Source organism: Meriones unguiculatus, chromosome 14, assembly GCF_030254825.1.
Source record: "Meriones unguiculatus strain TT.TT164.6M chromosome 14, Bangor_MerUng_6.1, whole genome shotgun sequence".
In the NCBI taxonomy this organism is placed as follows: Eukaryota; Metazoa; Chordata; class Mammalia; order Rodentia; family Muridae; genus Meriones; species Meriones unguiculatus.
Window position 1 is genome coordinate 24,242,687 of NC_083361.1, and position 16,058 is coordinate 24,258,744.

The following is a 16,058-nucleotide window of genomic DNA, read 5'->3' on the forward strand; positions in this document are numbered from 1 at the left end:
ATCTCTTATGCTCAGAGTCCAGTTGTGTTTATCTGCATGCAAGAAAGCAGTAAACACAGACTGGTATGCACTGGCCTGTGGTGCTATAAACCTGCTAGGTTTTTCTCCTCATGTCTCTTGCTTCCTGTGTTTATGACCCAACTGCTTTTGTAATGTCTAACAAACAGTTATACCTTTTGTGTAAAACTGTGAGGCAGGTTCTTTTTGGCGCAGCATAAAGGTCTCCCCCTCCCCCTTTTAACTTTCCATTTGTCATCTGCATGATTAATTTTCTCTCCTACTTTATAAATTGATTAGCTTGAGCTGGGCAGGCAGACTGCTGTCGTGCTAAGGGTTAACCAGAAGAGAATTACAAATGAACTATCTAGAAAGTTGATTATTAATCCAGCTAGAGAAGAAATATCCTTTTACTTAGCAAGAATGAGTATCCGAAGAGTGGATAATATTGTTCAGGCGGTGGGGTGGAATGGCAGAGCTTGGTAAGTAAAACAAACTTGGAATTAACCTTTTATATTTATTTTTGAGCTAGTAGAATGCTATGTTACATCTAATATGAATTCACAAGCTGCTAGAACATTCTAAAAAGTTCCAAATGTTCTTGTCGTTGAGATAGATCCCTGTACACTCTGTCGGGAGAAGGTCACGGAAAGTGTTTGCATGAGCGGATAAATATATTTAATTTTAAAAACACATGATTAGATTGGTGATTAAGAACAAGGAAGTACACATGGAGGAGTGATTATTAATATAATCGAAGTCCAAACCTCAAGTAACATAAACTGAAGAATCCTAGTGACAACCTTACTTTCTTTTCTCTCTTTCTCTCTCTCTCTCTCTCTCTCTCTCTCTCTCTCTCTCTCTCTCTCTGCTTTTTTTACCCACAAGAGCACATGCTAGATTCTTTGCTATTAAATATAATTTAAAGTATAACATTCACATAAAGATTCCTGAGATATTTTCCAGCTATCGAGGCAACAAAAACTGTCATAGGTTTTGATATTTTCAGGGTCCCAGGACTCATTTTCTTGCCATGTTTAATTTAAAGTCCTCTTCTAAAGACAGCTTTTATTGTATTTGTGAATTGGAAGGGAAGAGAAATGATAAGATCTGTGCTATTTGTACAACGAAAATTAAGTGAAAAGGTAGGATTTTAATAATGTTCTTCCACCAAAGACTGCTCCTGTTGAAGAAATTTTGATGTCAATATTCAATTCTATAAGGTTGAAATCTTGCCCGATATTACAAAAGTAAGCCTTTAAAATATAATGTGGAGCATAATGAGTATTATAAAACTCTTGTGTAATAAATATGATGCTATTATTCTTATAAGTCAGTGACACTTTTCTCAAATTGCAGTTGTATCCAACAAATGAACACTTTTGAAAATGTTTTTAATGATAATAACACCACTTCAAAATAATATTTTATTAGTTAATGCTTAAATAAGTGCAGATGTCCCCTTTAAATACTATGAAGTTCAAGTTGGAAGCATATGCTATGTATGTGCATGTATCTGTGAATGTATTTGAATGTAGATAAGAAGTGTGTGTTCAGAGCACCAGAGCACCATGGGACCTCACATACTTAGCTCCTGTTTATTTTTCATGTCCTGGCCTGTATTTAGGATTAGGAACAGCAGAGCATAGTAAATAAAATAATAAGATTATTAGTTACATTTATGTAGTTCTTAGAACTAAGTACATGTCTTAGCTCATTTAATCCTTACATTAGCTCGATGGTTCTTGGGAACCTTGAGGATTAAAGTATATGCTGAAACAAAAGTTAGGCTAATTAAGGATTCCTTAGCATCTGATATTAAAAGTCTACAGAGTCAAGGTTCAAGAACTAGAATGTGTAAGAGTGAAAATACATGAATTGGATATGCTTGTCTTAAAACTCAAAGACATTGATATAAGACCCGAGAAGAAAAGGGGTAGGGAACTAACCACTGAATTCTTTGCATCCATTAATTCTTTAACAAATGTTACTGTGGAATTTCAGTCATATAAATGAGATCAATTATATTGCACAACATATTAAATATGTATGCAGTTAGAAGTAAAATGTCACCACAAAGCTTAAGCGTTGATCAGTCTTGCACCCTTCTCTCTTTATGCCAGAGGTAACCACTTTCTTGAACTGATGTTTTGTTTCTTCTCTTTTCTTCCTAAACTTGATTAAATTTCATATTCATTGTGTAGTGGGAAGATTCTTACTTACCACTCTTTGGCTTCTTGGCTTCCCACAATACTCTGATTAAAATAAACAAGCCAGACCAAGCAACAACAACCAAGAGTCAAGGCTTTCTCTCCCACACAGAACCTTTACTCAGGCAGCAGCTCTTGCTTTTGTCCTCATCCTCTCTAATCCAGCTGCTGCACAAGTTTCCTGTTAGTTTTTTGTATCTTCCAACTTATTTCCTGCTGTGAGGTCTTCATAGAAGGCAGTCTTCTCCCAGAAGTGCATGTTTTTCCAGACAGCACAATTCTGACTCATCCTTCAGGTTTTTATTTCAGGTCATAGTTTTCTTTAATTTAACCTATTAATTTATTCATTCATTTTTTTGTGGTAGATGTGGGCCATTGGGTACCACAATGCACATCTGGAGGTCAGAGGACACTTTTTAGAATCCTATTCATTCTGTAGGTTCCAGAAATGGATCTCAAGTTGTGGGTATGTGAGGCAAGTTCTTGGCATTTGAGCCAAGAACTAGCCCGGGTCCTCATTTCAAAGTAATTTCTTCAGAGAAATCTTTTCTGATCTTTCCAATTCAAATGCTGTTTGCCCACAAAAATCTTGCCTACCACCCCTGTTTATTTATCTCATAGCAGGTATTGCCATTTTAAATGATCTATTTATAGGTGGTTTTGTTTTTGTTTTTGCTTAATATTGTCTCTTTACTTTGGAATAGTCTATTTTGTTACTGGATTTTTTTCTTACATGTAGCATACATAGTTGTGCACATCATGGCACTTAGTGAGCATCTGCTACTATCAGAGAGAGGAAAGTAGTGAACAAGGAAGAAGAAAAAGGGGAGAGTGATATCAAGGAAGACAAGTCTCTGAAAATGAAGTCTGTAGTCTTGTTCTGCTTGGAGATGCAGTGTAGACAGGATTCTGCATTTTGATGTCAGCAAAGAATGAACTGAGGAGGTGTTAGGGACATCTTTGGTTCTGCCTGGCTTTAGATTTCTCAGAGCTCTTTTTTTAATTAAATTTTTATTTTTATTTATATTAGTTACAGTTTATTCACTTTGTATCCCAGCTGTAGCCTCTTCCTCCTTCTCTCTCAACCCCACCCTCTCTCCCTCATCTCCTCCTAGGCCCCTCTCCAGGTCTACTGATAGGAGAGGCTCAGAGCTCTTTTATACAGACATAGGAGCCCAGCTTCCACATTACAGATTTATAAGGTAGCCCAGTGACTATGATCCTATTATAGAAGTGCTCTATAGGACTCCTAAAATCTGGGGGAACTTAAGACTCAATGAGGAAATAAAAAGCCTTGAGGCCACTTGTAGGAGTTTTAAAGCAGGTAACTAGAATTGCAGAATCCATGGTGGGGACAATTGTCATGATTCTGTTACACAGCTTTGATTGTTTTTCAGGAGAATAGTAGGTCATTTTCTTTTTAAGACTAAAGAAAATAAAGTCTAACAGGTAGGTGGGACTTATCAAATGTCAGAATAGACTTACGTTGTATTCTAAGTAAACCTTTGCTGACATTTATAATTAAGGTCCAAGGCCAGGAGCTTATGCTCAAATATTTTTGTTGGTGGTAGAGGTAGAAGAAAAAGGAGAATTAGTCTGTGTTTTTAAGTAAAGTTTTTACATACCATTTTATATAATTAAAATTGTATACTATTTACTATTTCTTATTATTTTTCCTCTTTTTCTTTTATTTAAAAATAGATTTTTAATACAATATATTCTGAATATGTTTCCTCTCCTCCCAACTCCTCTGAGAGCCTCCCCTTACTATTATTTATTTACTTATTCGGTGTGTATGTTTATGCCACCACAAGCACTTGGAGGTCAGAAGATGACTTCTGGGCATTGGTTCTTGCCTTCCATCCTGGGTTCCCTGGGACCTTTCTTGCTTAGGTTGTCAGGCTTAGCAGCAAGCACCTTTCTCTACACAGCCATCTCACCAGCCCATCTTATACAGTTCTTGGGGGAAGCCTGTGAAGGCTTTTTCTGTCATTGTTTCGCAAGAACTCAAGGAGAAGCTAAGACTAAACTTATTTTAAAGAAATTCCTAGATACAGCTTTCTAGGCAAAATGAAAATTCCCTTACCCCTGATTCCTCCTGAAGGCTTAAATTAATGGATGTGTTTAGTGGCCTTGGTAGATGAAGTTTATGTTTTCTTGACTTTGAAATTGCCTTTTTCTTTTCTCAAAATGCAAAGTGGCTAGCAATTTCCAACAAATGGAACCAATTGTCTAGATGTTTACAATCAATAAAGATACACAACTGAGCTTATTATATGTTAAGGATTATTGAATGAACTCTAATGGTCTCTGTCCTTGCCTGATATTTTAGAGCTCCAAAATAAGGCACAAGTGTGATTGGAAACGAATGAAACAGTGAAAGCATGCAATAGCAGAAGATGCAGGCCTCTTGGGTGCGCACTTAATTGTTCAGAGGAAGCTACCCATTTAGATTATTTTAAAGAGGAAGTGAAGGGTGAAAGTGTTTATGTCACATATATGCCGTGGGCATACAAGTGACTAGTAGCAAGTTTAGGGCTTTTTTTTTTTTTTTAAAAGATAATTCCAAAAGGTATTGGTAATGATTACCCAAGAAAGCTGTCATAAATTAAGAAGGCCAAACTTCTGTGTTTCAGTTGGACAAAGAGTGAGGAGAAATGTCTGCTCATGCTTGTTTTGGGTAGGTGGCAGAAGCTTCCTGAAGTTAAAAGAACCAGGCATACTAACTCTCAAGAAAGAATTTAAGAGAAATTTAGAGCCTGTGTGGGCCTGGTGGTTCAGACCTGCAACCCCAGCTACTCCAGAGGCTGTAGCAAGAGCCTATGTTCTGGGACTTCCTGGGCTACTGAGTGAGTTTGAGGCTAGCTTAGGTAAACTTAGTGAGACTGCTGCAAAATAAAAGTAGAGAAGAGGGCTGTGGATGTAGCTCAGTGGAAAAGACCTTGCCCAGCAGACATGCCTAGCATAAACGAAGTCAGGCTCAGTCTTTAGTCCACAGAGAGAGGAAATGAGATTACAGTACCTAGACAGCAAGGATGTGGCTTGATGAGTAGTAGTTTATACCATAGTGCACCAGAGAGTGAGGCCCAGTGAGCCATGGTCATGCCATGCAGAAGGGTGTTTGTAAATTATAGTTGCTGAAATACAGTGGGCTTCCTTGCTGAGGTGAAGACCTTGCCATTAGGAGGTGATTGATTAAAGTACGCAGCTCTATCAAATGATTTCGGTGTCAATTCTTAGAAAAAGCTCTCTCCTGTGAGTCTCTTAGCTCCAAAGGAGAATGACTTGACTTAAGGGACTCACATTTATGTATTCCTCTAGTATGTGAGCTTCATGAAGCCCAAGTTTGCCTTCTGGGTTGTTCAAACTAGGAATAAAAATGTGGTGTATATGTTTACGTGTAGTTAGGTAGGTAATATCTGTCGTTAGCCCAAGTGAGGATTTTAGACTTCAGCAGTGGGGCTGGAGAGACAGCTCAGTGGTTAAGAGCACTGTCTGCTCTTTCAGAGGTCCTGGGTTCAATTCCCAGCAACCCACATGGTAGCTCACAACCATCTATAATGTGATCTGATGCCCTCTTTAGACTTCAGCAGCTGTCTCCAAACCACAAAAGTGTGAATTTCACGGAAGTGTGGTATGAAAAGAGTAAACAGGAGGGTAAGGATTTCAGGGCTGGAGCTACAGCTCCATGAAGTGTAGCTCAGTAACAAAGATGCTAGGCTGGGAGCTCAGGCTTCATGAAAACAAACAAGAGTGTGTTTTAATCTGAATTAGCAAGAGGTGATTAAAAAAACAGAGTCACTTATCACCTTTAAAGTCTCTATTTGTACAAGAAGATGAAGGATCACATTTTTAAGCACCTTACGCTATTCTGTTATTTCAATTTCCCCTCACTGAGGGATTATGGAGGGTGTTGGGGGAAGGGCTGGGAGAGAATGGAAATCTGTGCGTGTGGGCCCTCTCTGGGACAGGGGAGGCTCCCAGGAGCCACCTCCTATATCCAGGTGGGACTTCCAGTGATGGGAGGGGGACACCAACCCAGCCATAAAACTCTCAATCCCAAATTTGCCCTGCCTGGAAGAGTAGGGATAAAGATGGAGCAGAGATTGATGGAATGACAAACCAATGACTGTCCCAACTTGAGACCTGTGCCATGGGAGAGTGTCAACCCAGTCACTGTTAATGATACTCTGCTATTCTTGCAGACAGGAGCCTAGCATAGATGTCCTCTAAGAGTCTCCCCCCAACAGCTGATGAAAATAGATGCAGAGACTCAAGCAAAATAAATATTAGGCTGAGGTCAGGGAGTATTGTTGAAGAATGGGAGGAAGGATTGAGGGAGCCAGAGGGGTCTGGGACACCATAAAAGGACCTATAGAGTAAACTAACCTGGTTAACTAACCTGAGCCCATGGGGGTTCAAATAGGCTGAACCACCAACCAAAGAGCATGCATGGGCTGGACCTAGACCCCCTACACATATGTAGCAGATGTGCAGCTTGGTCATCATGTGGGTCACCTGACAATGGGAGTAGGCACTGTCTTTGACTCTGTTGCCTGTTACTGGATCCCTTTCCCCTAGTGCTACCTTTTCTGGGCTCAGAGGGAAAGGATGCGCTTAGTCCTGGTACCTTTTGGGGGCCTCCACTTCTTTGAGAAGAAGTAGAGAGGGGAATGCAGGGAGGGGGCCATGAGGGTAGGACTGGGAGGCGAAAAGGGAGGGGGCTGGGATCAGGCTGTAAAGTGATTAAATAAATAACTAAATAAATGAAAAATTGAAAACATTTAAAAGTGAAACTAATCATAGCCCAGTGAGTTCTAACATAGATTAGAATATGACATTTCCCAAAGAATCATCAAACACTTCTCAAATGAATAATTATTGAGAAAAAGGAAGAAAAATTTCTTTAATGTCTCTTCTCCGTATAAATTCTGTTTTCCCTTCCAAGATTAACTACTTTCTCATAACTGCTATTTTCAATTTATTTTTTCCTCCAGACTTCTTTCTATATAATCATATACAATTATTTAGAAATATGCAGTTTTATTTGTGGGAAGATAACACTCCTCCTGTTAACAGGTATTGGTTTTAATTTTTACACATTCTTTTTTCATTTAAAATTATGTCTCAGAGTACTGTGTTGATTTACAGAGATCACCTCTTACTCTTCTGCATGATATTTTGTGTATATCTTTGCTACATCTCCTTCTCTGGCTTACTCTGTCTTCGCCTGTGTTTAACTTTTTCTCTCTCTGCAACCTGTCTCTGTATAACTGTCCCTGTAAAACTGCCTCTGAATTCTACAAACTGAACTCAACTCCACTGCATTGCCTCTCAACTCACTCGGTCAACCAAACTGAACAGAACTGACTAAAACTCAGAGATCTGCATGCCTCTGTCTCTTAAGTGCTAGGAGTACCACAGCTGGATCTAAGCTTTTCTCTACTTGAAACTTCTCTATACCAGGCTGGCCTTCAACTCAGAGATCTGCTTGCCTCTGTCTTCTAGGGTTAAAGGCATGTCTATTTTTTAGCTGGATCACACAGACCTAAGAGGTCTTTGGATGTAATCTCTTGCCAGAGCAGCCATGTTCTGAATTGAAATTCCTCTACAAGGTACCATTTTATTTTTCATTGAGAAGGTCTAAGATGTGCTTATCTATAGAGAGTGCCTGGTAGTTAGAAAAGACCATTTGAGCCTACTGAAAATTGATTAGGCGAACTGGGAGATGGCTCAGTGAGTAAAGAACTTGCTGTGAAACCATGAAGACCAGAGTTCAGATGCTGGATACCCATGTAAATGCCAGGTGAAGAGTGCATCTGAAACCCCAGCAGAGCTGAGTGTTAGGGGAGGAGTGGGGTGTGCTGGGAGGAGGACAGAGTTAGCAAGATTCCTTGAGACTGACTGGCACTCAGTCTAGCAAAATTGGTAAGCTCCAGGTTCAATGAGAGACCATGTCTCAAAAATAGAATCACAGAGAAAAACACCTGAGGAAAATTTCTAACCTTCATATATATAGGCATACATGTGCACACACACTTAACATTTATATACACACATACCAAACTCATATGTGAAAATTGATTAAAAATAGTGAAAAACCTTGGGGAAAAAAACCCACAAAAATTTATTTAAAGGGTCTGGCAAGCCATTTAAAACAAAATCTTGAAAAAAAAAAAGAATAAGAAAGGCAACTGAGCAAGTTTGTCATTTTAAGATTTCACCTGTGAGGAGAGCCTCCAGTCTGTAGTTGCTGATAGAACCTAGAGAGAAAGTGTCTGAAGCTAGGACTGTACAAATTCAAGAAACCATTGAGTTCCAAGCAATATAAATACAAAAAAGCACATATATGCACATCATAGGTGACAGAAATAAGAAAAAAATTAAACTTTTTTTTTATGATGGTGTATAGTTGTAACAAGTTCAACTGGGAGGTAAAGGGTAGGATCACCAGCTATACCATGCTACATAGCTAGTTCCTGAGCTTATGATGTTCTTTAGACCAAACTGTACAGCTCATGAAGTAAATTAATTGTATGAAATATAGCTTACCAGAAGTGATAAAAGATAAATCAGAAAATCTAAATAGTACTTTGTATGTAAAATAAATTTGAATGTTAATTAAAATTTGGGTGTGAAAGAAATTTGAATATTAATTCAAGCTAAAAGATTCTTTGTACAAAGAAAAGTTCAGGCCCAAATGGCTTCATTTGATAATTTCTATCAAATATTTAAGAAAAAAAACCCTCACCAGCCTTATAAAAATATTTCAAAAAGTAGTGGGCATACTTTTTAATTCATCTTGCAATGCCAACTCTAATGGTTATTTCTTTATTGAAAATTTTCATGTAATATATTTTGATCATATTTTTTTCTCAAGTACTCACAGATCTTTTCCATATGTTTGTTTTCTCTCTCAAACAAAAACAAAAAGTACCAATCAAGTGAACAAGACAACAAAAATGCCCAAGAAAAACAAACAAACAAAAAAACCCCAAAGGGGGAAAAATTACCAAACCATCACAAAGGACAGTATACACATAGTACACACGTGCGCGCGCACGCGCACACACACACACACACACACACACACACACACACACACACACACACACAGTTCATCTGTGTTGGTCACCTGCTCATGAGCATGAGACTTGCTCTGAACTGTGGTTGATATACTAAGTGTCTCTCCATGGATGAGACTAAATTTCTTTTTCCCAGAAGGTGTCAATGGCAAAGAGCTTCTTGGTTAGTGTTGGGACTTAATGTCCATTTCATCGTCTTTATTCTGGTGGTTTTGTTTGGCTCAAATTTGTGCAGATCTTGTGTATACTGTGAACTCACATTATCTGTTGTGTCTGGAGGATGTTATTTCCTTGGAATCATTTACCATCTCTGGTCCTTAATCTTACTACCCCTTCTTCCACTTAGATCCCAAGGCTTCAAGGGGAAGGATTTGATAAAGACTTTCCATTAAGAGATGAATGTTCTAAGATCTCACACTGTCTGAATATTTTCTAGTTGTCAGTATGCTAATTACCATTGCCTGTAGGAAGCTTCCTGGGTGAAGGTTGAATTTGTCATTGGGAATTGTTTTGTTGCTATGTTGATTTAGAAAAAAATAATAGGTTTTCATCTAGGAACCTATTTAGTCTCAGGTTCTTGGCCTCATGAATAGTGTTAGGTATGGGTATCATCTCTTAGAGTGGGCCTTACAAAAAGTGGTTGGTTACCCCCATAAAATTTGTACAACTATTGCACCAGTATATATTGTAGACAGACGGTTGTTGTCAGTCACAGGGTTTGTAGTTGGATGAGACTGATTACTTTTCTCCTCCAGCTGTGTATCTCGAACCTTCCAGTACTATGAACATTAGTCAGTAAGGGAGAAACTAGTTGAGCACCAATTAAATTTCTCAATATTTGGTGCCATTGTAAGTGTTGTCTTCAGAAATAGGGCCTTACCATCATGTTGTGGAGTGTAACCAGTAACATTGGTGATAACCTGTAATGTTGATGGGGTCTATGGGACTTCTTTGGCCAACAATTCAACAAGATGTAACCTACTACTGCAATTAGGAATTTTATTTGGTAGCATATGCTGTAGATCTTGGTGGGGCATTGTCTCTACCACTGTACATTAACTCCATTTAAACTTTTTTATATATGTATATATTTTAGGGAGCTTCTAGAGTAGTAGGTTTCCACATGGCTTTTAGCAAGACCTTTTGTGTTAATTATCCTTCCCTGGGATGGATGGTTAATTCTTATTGTTTGTCAGCAAATCTGAACTGATAAACTCTAGGTTCAATAAGAGATCTTCCCTGAAAAAAGAAGATGGAGAGCAATTGTGAAAATTGCTATATAGCAATCATCTAGTCTGAGTCTCAAACTTGATAGGGAAGAAATGCATAACTTTTCCTTTGTGTGTGTGTGTGTGTGTGTCTTGAAGATTAAACTCAGGGCCTCATACATGGTAGGCAAGCACTACCCATGTGTCACAATTACAGATACCTGCAATTTTTAAAAGTAGTTCCATACTTAGGTTACATATTAACCAAGCAAATCAATTTTTAGAAATGAGATACAGGTTATCAATATTTTTTAAGATGCACCAACATTCAAAACAACTGAGTAGTGATGATCTAAGATACAAGACACTGCTTAATATGAGCACAGTGCTAGTAAGTGAGACCAAAAAGATCGCACACAATCAGACCACATATGGGACATAGATATACCAAGAGGTCCATGTACAGTAGATGATAGAGAGACAACAAAACTCTTAAAGCAGGAGATTAACATACTTAGATATTGTTTCGGGAGCACACTGCAGGTGTTAAAAAATTGTTCCCCCTCACCTCTTTCACCTGATCCCCCCCCCACACACAAGAGTTATCAGCTTGGAATCAGGAAAGGAAATTTTCATTTTGTATTTCTTACATTACAGTAAAAGTTATTAAAGATGAATGGACTTAAAGATTTCTCCAATTCTCATTATTATGCCACTTCCTAAGTTAAAGGAAAATCCATATATATGAGGGCCAAATAAATAGTAATAGTAATAATAATAATTAAGAAAAGCGCATTTCCCCTTAAGAACTGTCTACATACCAATACATGCAATCTTCCTATGAAGATGGCTTTGAAGTGAGGCCAGGAGCATGGGAATCACACTCAAGGATTTGAGCTGAAGAACAATGTGACTCCAGACACCACTGAGTTCTGAACACAGGAAAGCTGCCCAAGGCAACTCCACAGCTGCCAACATGAAGCTCTCCTCTGAGTTCCAATGTGTATTAGCTGGTGGGAGAGGAAGTGGGAAGGGAAAAAAAACTGTGAAAATTTAATTAAATAATGTTTTACATATTTTTCTCCTTTGGACTCAATTCAGTCACAAATGAAATAGCAGTTGCCTGGGATTTCCACAGCATTAATTAATTCAAACAAGAAAAAAAATGAATCAGAATGAGAAACTTATTTATTATGCCCTTCTTTCCTTTAAGATCTCGAAACTCTCAGGGTCTCCTGTGATCACAGGAGTTTGCATTTCTAAGACTTGGGTATATCCAATTTAAAATGGATTAAAATATCCTCCCAGACATAATAGTAAGTAGAAGATATTTGTTTTCATTAATTTTTCTTTACCATTATTTTAATGGAAATGTTTTTAAGTGACAGAAATAGGACTTGAAAATAGTAACACTGCCAAGGATGGAGCACCTTCTAGATGGGTTGGATTCATCCTCTGTGCACTGTAAAGTATGGATGTACCTGTGTTCAGAGGTGCTGTCCATCACTGTTAGTCCCTGGCCGAGAAAAAAGCATTTGTCCATGTCAGCTGAGTCAGCTAAAGCACCATATCCAGGATGTCAAATTTTAGGAAAAGTATAAAAGAGTGAATTGAATATTAACTGGAATGGGACACACATATTCTAAATTCTAGTCTTGATTCTACCAGAGATCAGGCTCATGATGGTGCTTGCTCCAGTCTGTCTCTAATCTATACCAGCACTGTAACAAGATGCTGGTAATATGTTCATATTTAAAATAACTGAGGTTTCACAGAGTCCCAGGACTTGATGTCTTTTTATTATTTGGTTTTTCATTCTTCTTAAAGTAAGATCTCTGATTAATGAAGAAGTGGAAAATGATTTGTCCTTCCAGGAATGTTCATACTTTTTTTTCATAGAACTGTTTTCTGGTGTCTGCTGTGTGTCTCCGGTGTGATCTCTGCTGGTTAGACAATTTGCCATGGCGTCTTTTCTGATAGTGAAGTTAGATTTTTTTATTTTCTCCTTCCTCTGTCATCTGTGCAATGTCAGTGATTGATGGCAACACTAAAATCTGTTAAAGCACTATAATTTCTTATAGAAGGTAAAGCACATTTCATTTATGATGATGCATCTTGAACTTTTTCCATTTATTCATATGTTTTCTTCTTTCCCTGGGATTATTTAAACTTTTTTTAAACTCTCATAATCAAGGTGTGTCACAATTTTCTTATGCAAAGACAGAGGCATTCACATATGCGCTATAATCTAAGCTCCATGCTCATTTTGACAGCCTTTTTTTTTTTTAGCATTCTTTTCAAGTGAATTTGTTGAATAACTTTTCTTTGTTGTTGAATAACAGATTTTCCTTTTTTCTTTTTTAATTTTACTCACACTTTGATTAACCTTTGTTCTTGTAGGGACAGTGCAGGTTATGTGAAAAGGCTCTAACAGGCAGCGAGTAATCTCTCTGTCATGTATGCGTATGCTCCTTGATTTCCTAGGCTTCCTCTTTGAGAATCAGCTCTATTTTTTTTAAAGCAGTTTAACTATGCATGCTGATTTCCAAAGCAGTAAATAAAAAAAGTTAGTAAACACAGGAAGTTAACGAAGGTAATTGCAATGATCTACAACTCCAATATTAAACATATCTCCTTGCTGGTTGGATGGCTCAGCAGGTAAGAGCTGCACAAGCTTGAGCAGTGGAGTCTGAATCCTAGAGCTCACACTGCCAACAGAGTTCCAACTCCTGGAAACTGGTTCCAGCGTGCACTGTGTTATGGGGCATGCATGGCAGTGCACACTTGCATACACAATAGCAGTACATAACATTTAAAGAGGAGCGGCCCTGTTACTGTTTTGTGTGATGTGTGTACAGCTGATATCATATCATAGTTTTATCTTCTGGCTTTCCAGTTTCATTTCTAGCTAGCTTGTCACAGTGGCTCAGAGTGGTGCCCATGAACATCCAGTCCTGAGCTGTCCCCTGAGCTGAGGAGGGTCTGCTGACTTCTCGCCTCTGTACTGAGTGGCCACAGCTGCTGTGCCTGCTGAACTTCAATATCTGCATTTGAGTTTCCTGTATTTACCTTGGTTTCCAGACTCAAAGTTGTTATTTTTCTTTAGTTATTATTTTTTCTTTTAGTAAGATCAGTTCTCCTATACTCTAAGTTGCTCCTTACATTTAGGCTGTGAAATGCCAAATTAGATAAACAGGGAAAATAGCACTAAATGAGCGTCTTCCATTGCCAAACACTGACATAGCTGCTTATACCGGAATTTTACCATTTATTTTTCAATACTTAAAAGTTTTATTTTTACTATTATTAATTATGTGTAAAGGTTTGCACATGGATATATGTATGTGAATGCAGGTGCCTGCAGAGGCCAGAAGCATCAGATCTCTCAGCCCCTGGAGCCAGTTACAGACAAGGTGTGAGCCACCTGACATGGATGCTGGGAATTGAGCTATGATCTGGGAAAACAACAGGTGCCCTTAACTCCTGAGTCATACCTCTGCAGCCCTATTTTTTCATTTCTTAAACATTTACTCCTTTTTTCTTCAAGTAGCAAGGTAGCAGAACTAAGCACTCCGCATATGTCGGGCCTTATATATGTCCATTGTACTTTTCCCTGCAATATTCCCCAAGCTGTACCATTTGTGCACTGTAAAGATAACAATTCAGAGACTCAGAGAAGCAGAATTTGAACCCAGGTGTGGTTCTCAAGCAATTAGAAAGAATACAGTGGCATTTAAGTAGAGTAAGTAGATTCTGAACCGAGAGGACTCTCCTGTATGAAGAGAAATAAGCTCTAACGTGCCCTTAAAGTATTTTTTTGGGGGGTGGGTTCTGCGTCTGTTCTGATTCTCACCATCACTACAGTGTTACTGCTTGCACGGTGTGAAAGGGTGTAAGCATGGAAGGGTCTAAAAAGTTTGGTGTTCAGGACAAACAGATCCTGAAAGGACCTTCAAAGCCAGGAAGGGGGTAGACCTTCTTCTTATGTAGTGGGATGTTTCGTAGGACTTGCAGAGTCCCTCATGCACCCTTTATTATGTTTCTTAGATCAGAGCAAATAATTCACAATTTGTGAAGAAGCAGATAATCTCTAACAGAAGGCACCAATCCTAACGACGACACTACTCAGTCTAGCAGATGTTAGATGAGACAGGGCTCAGAGCATGCTCTGAAAAGCATGCTCCAGGAAGGTTCAAATCCTGACTCACTGTGGGTGTATGCCCAGGCAAGTTCATTCACATATCTGGTTTCTCTAATAAATGAGTAATAGTGATAGTGGTAATACACCTGCTCATAGGACCTACTCTTACATGATTTGTTTTTAGAACCAAAGAAGTTAATATATGTAAAAGAATTACCATAAAAATTTTTAAAAAAGTGAGTTACAAATATTAGCTATTAGGATTCTAATTTGAATCTTAAACCATTTTTGAAAACTCAATCCTTGTGAAAACTATTAATAGTCTTTGAAAAGCAGAAGCCTTCACTGATCAACCTATTTCATTTTTTAATCTCATAAATAACTAATGCCATTACTCATTATTTCTGTTTTTTCTTTTCTGAAAGTCTACTCTCAGTTACCTCACAGTGAACTCTCTAATTGCTTTTTTGGGTCTATTTCTGGACTTAAACACAGAACACTAAAGTTACAAGCTTTTGTTTAGAGTGGATCCAGGCTCCAGGTGGAGGGTCACAAACAGCATCGCCTCACCTTGGGATACTATATCCTACATGGTGTGAGCATCTCCTGTGCTGTTCCAAAATGTGAGTTTCCACTGGGTAAATTGGGGCAGTGCAGCCCTGTTCAGCAGCTGACTTGAGTGTTGAGCCAGCATCCCTTGTTCATTTCCTACTTTACTATTGGAAGAAAGTGGCAAAGAGCACTGAACTACTCCCTCCTCTGTGGCGTGCATGTGCAGAATGAAGATAAAAGCTATGTTTCCTTCGTGGAAGGGTGTGGAGGTAGACAGTAATTTCAAATAGAAATAATGATGCTTTCAATTGCAATTGAGGCTTCCAATGAGGACACTGTGGCCACCAGAGGAAGAAGGAAAGAAGTTCACCCCTGAAAGAGGTATTGGAGTCAACATTTAGACTATGTTGTATGTACAGGTGTCTGAGATGCTGTTGTTAATGGTGACATGACTGACAGAGATACTGTCTGCATGTTTCAATGATAGCTCGGACAGGAGCAGCCTGAGGTGTCCAGGACACCTGCAGTTAGCAGAGTAAAAATCAAATGTTTTGATAGAAAAAGAATTTTGCTTCTTGGGTCTGTTACTTCTCTGGTATAGCAATTAATTGTGTGAGAGTTGGTTTATTATCATAGTGATTTATCGTTTATGGCTAATAACATTGATGGAAAGGAAAAGTTACTAGGCTCTGATGAACATGTATAGCACTCTTTATTACCTGAACCAATGCCCCCTTCCCTGCCAGGAACCAGTCTCCATTCTCACTGTCACATTTGGGTGGTGTTTAAACATTTATTTTTAGGATTTGGCATACTGTGTATGTCTATGAGTCTGCCTGTTTGCATTTGTGTGGACCTGTGTGAG

At 38.5% G+C, this 16,058-nt stretch overlaps 1 protein-coding gene across 1 annotated transcript in view; it reads left to right on the forward strand.

The window, feature by feature from the left end:
- The first annotated feature begins 402 nt into the window (after positions 1 to 402).
- Sox6 (SRY-box transcription factor 6) overlaps positions 403 to 16,058 on the forward strand; it is a 379,078-nt gene continuing 363,422 nt past the window's right edge. The window contains exon 1 of the mRNA XM_060366990.1: positions 403 to 479. The gene's annotated coding sequence lies outside the window, so the exon portion shown is untranslated. The remainder of the gene's footprint in view (positions 480 to 16,058) is intronic.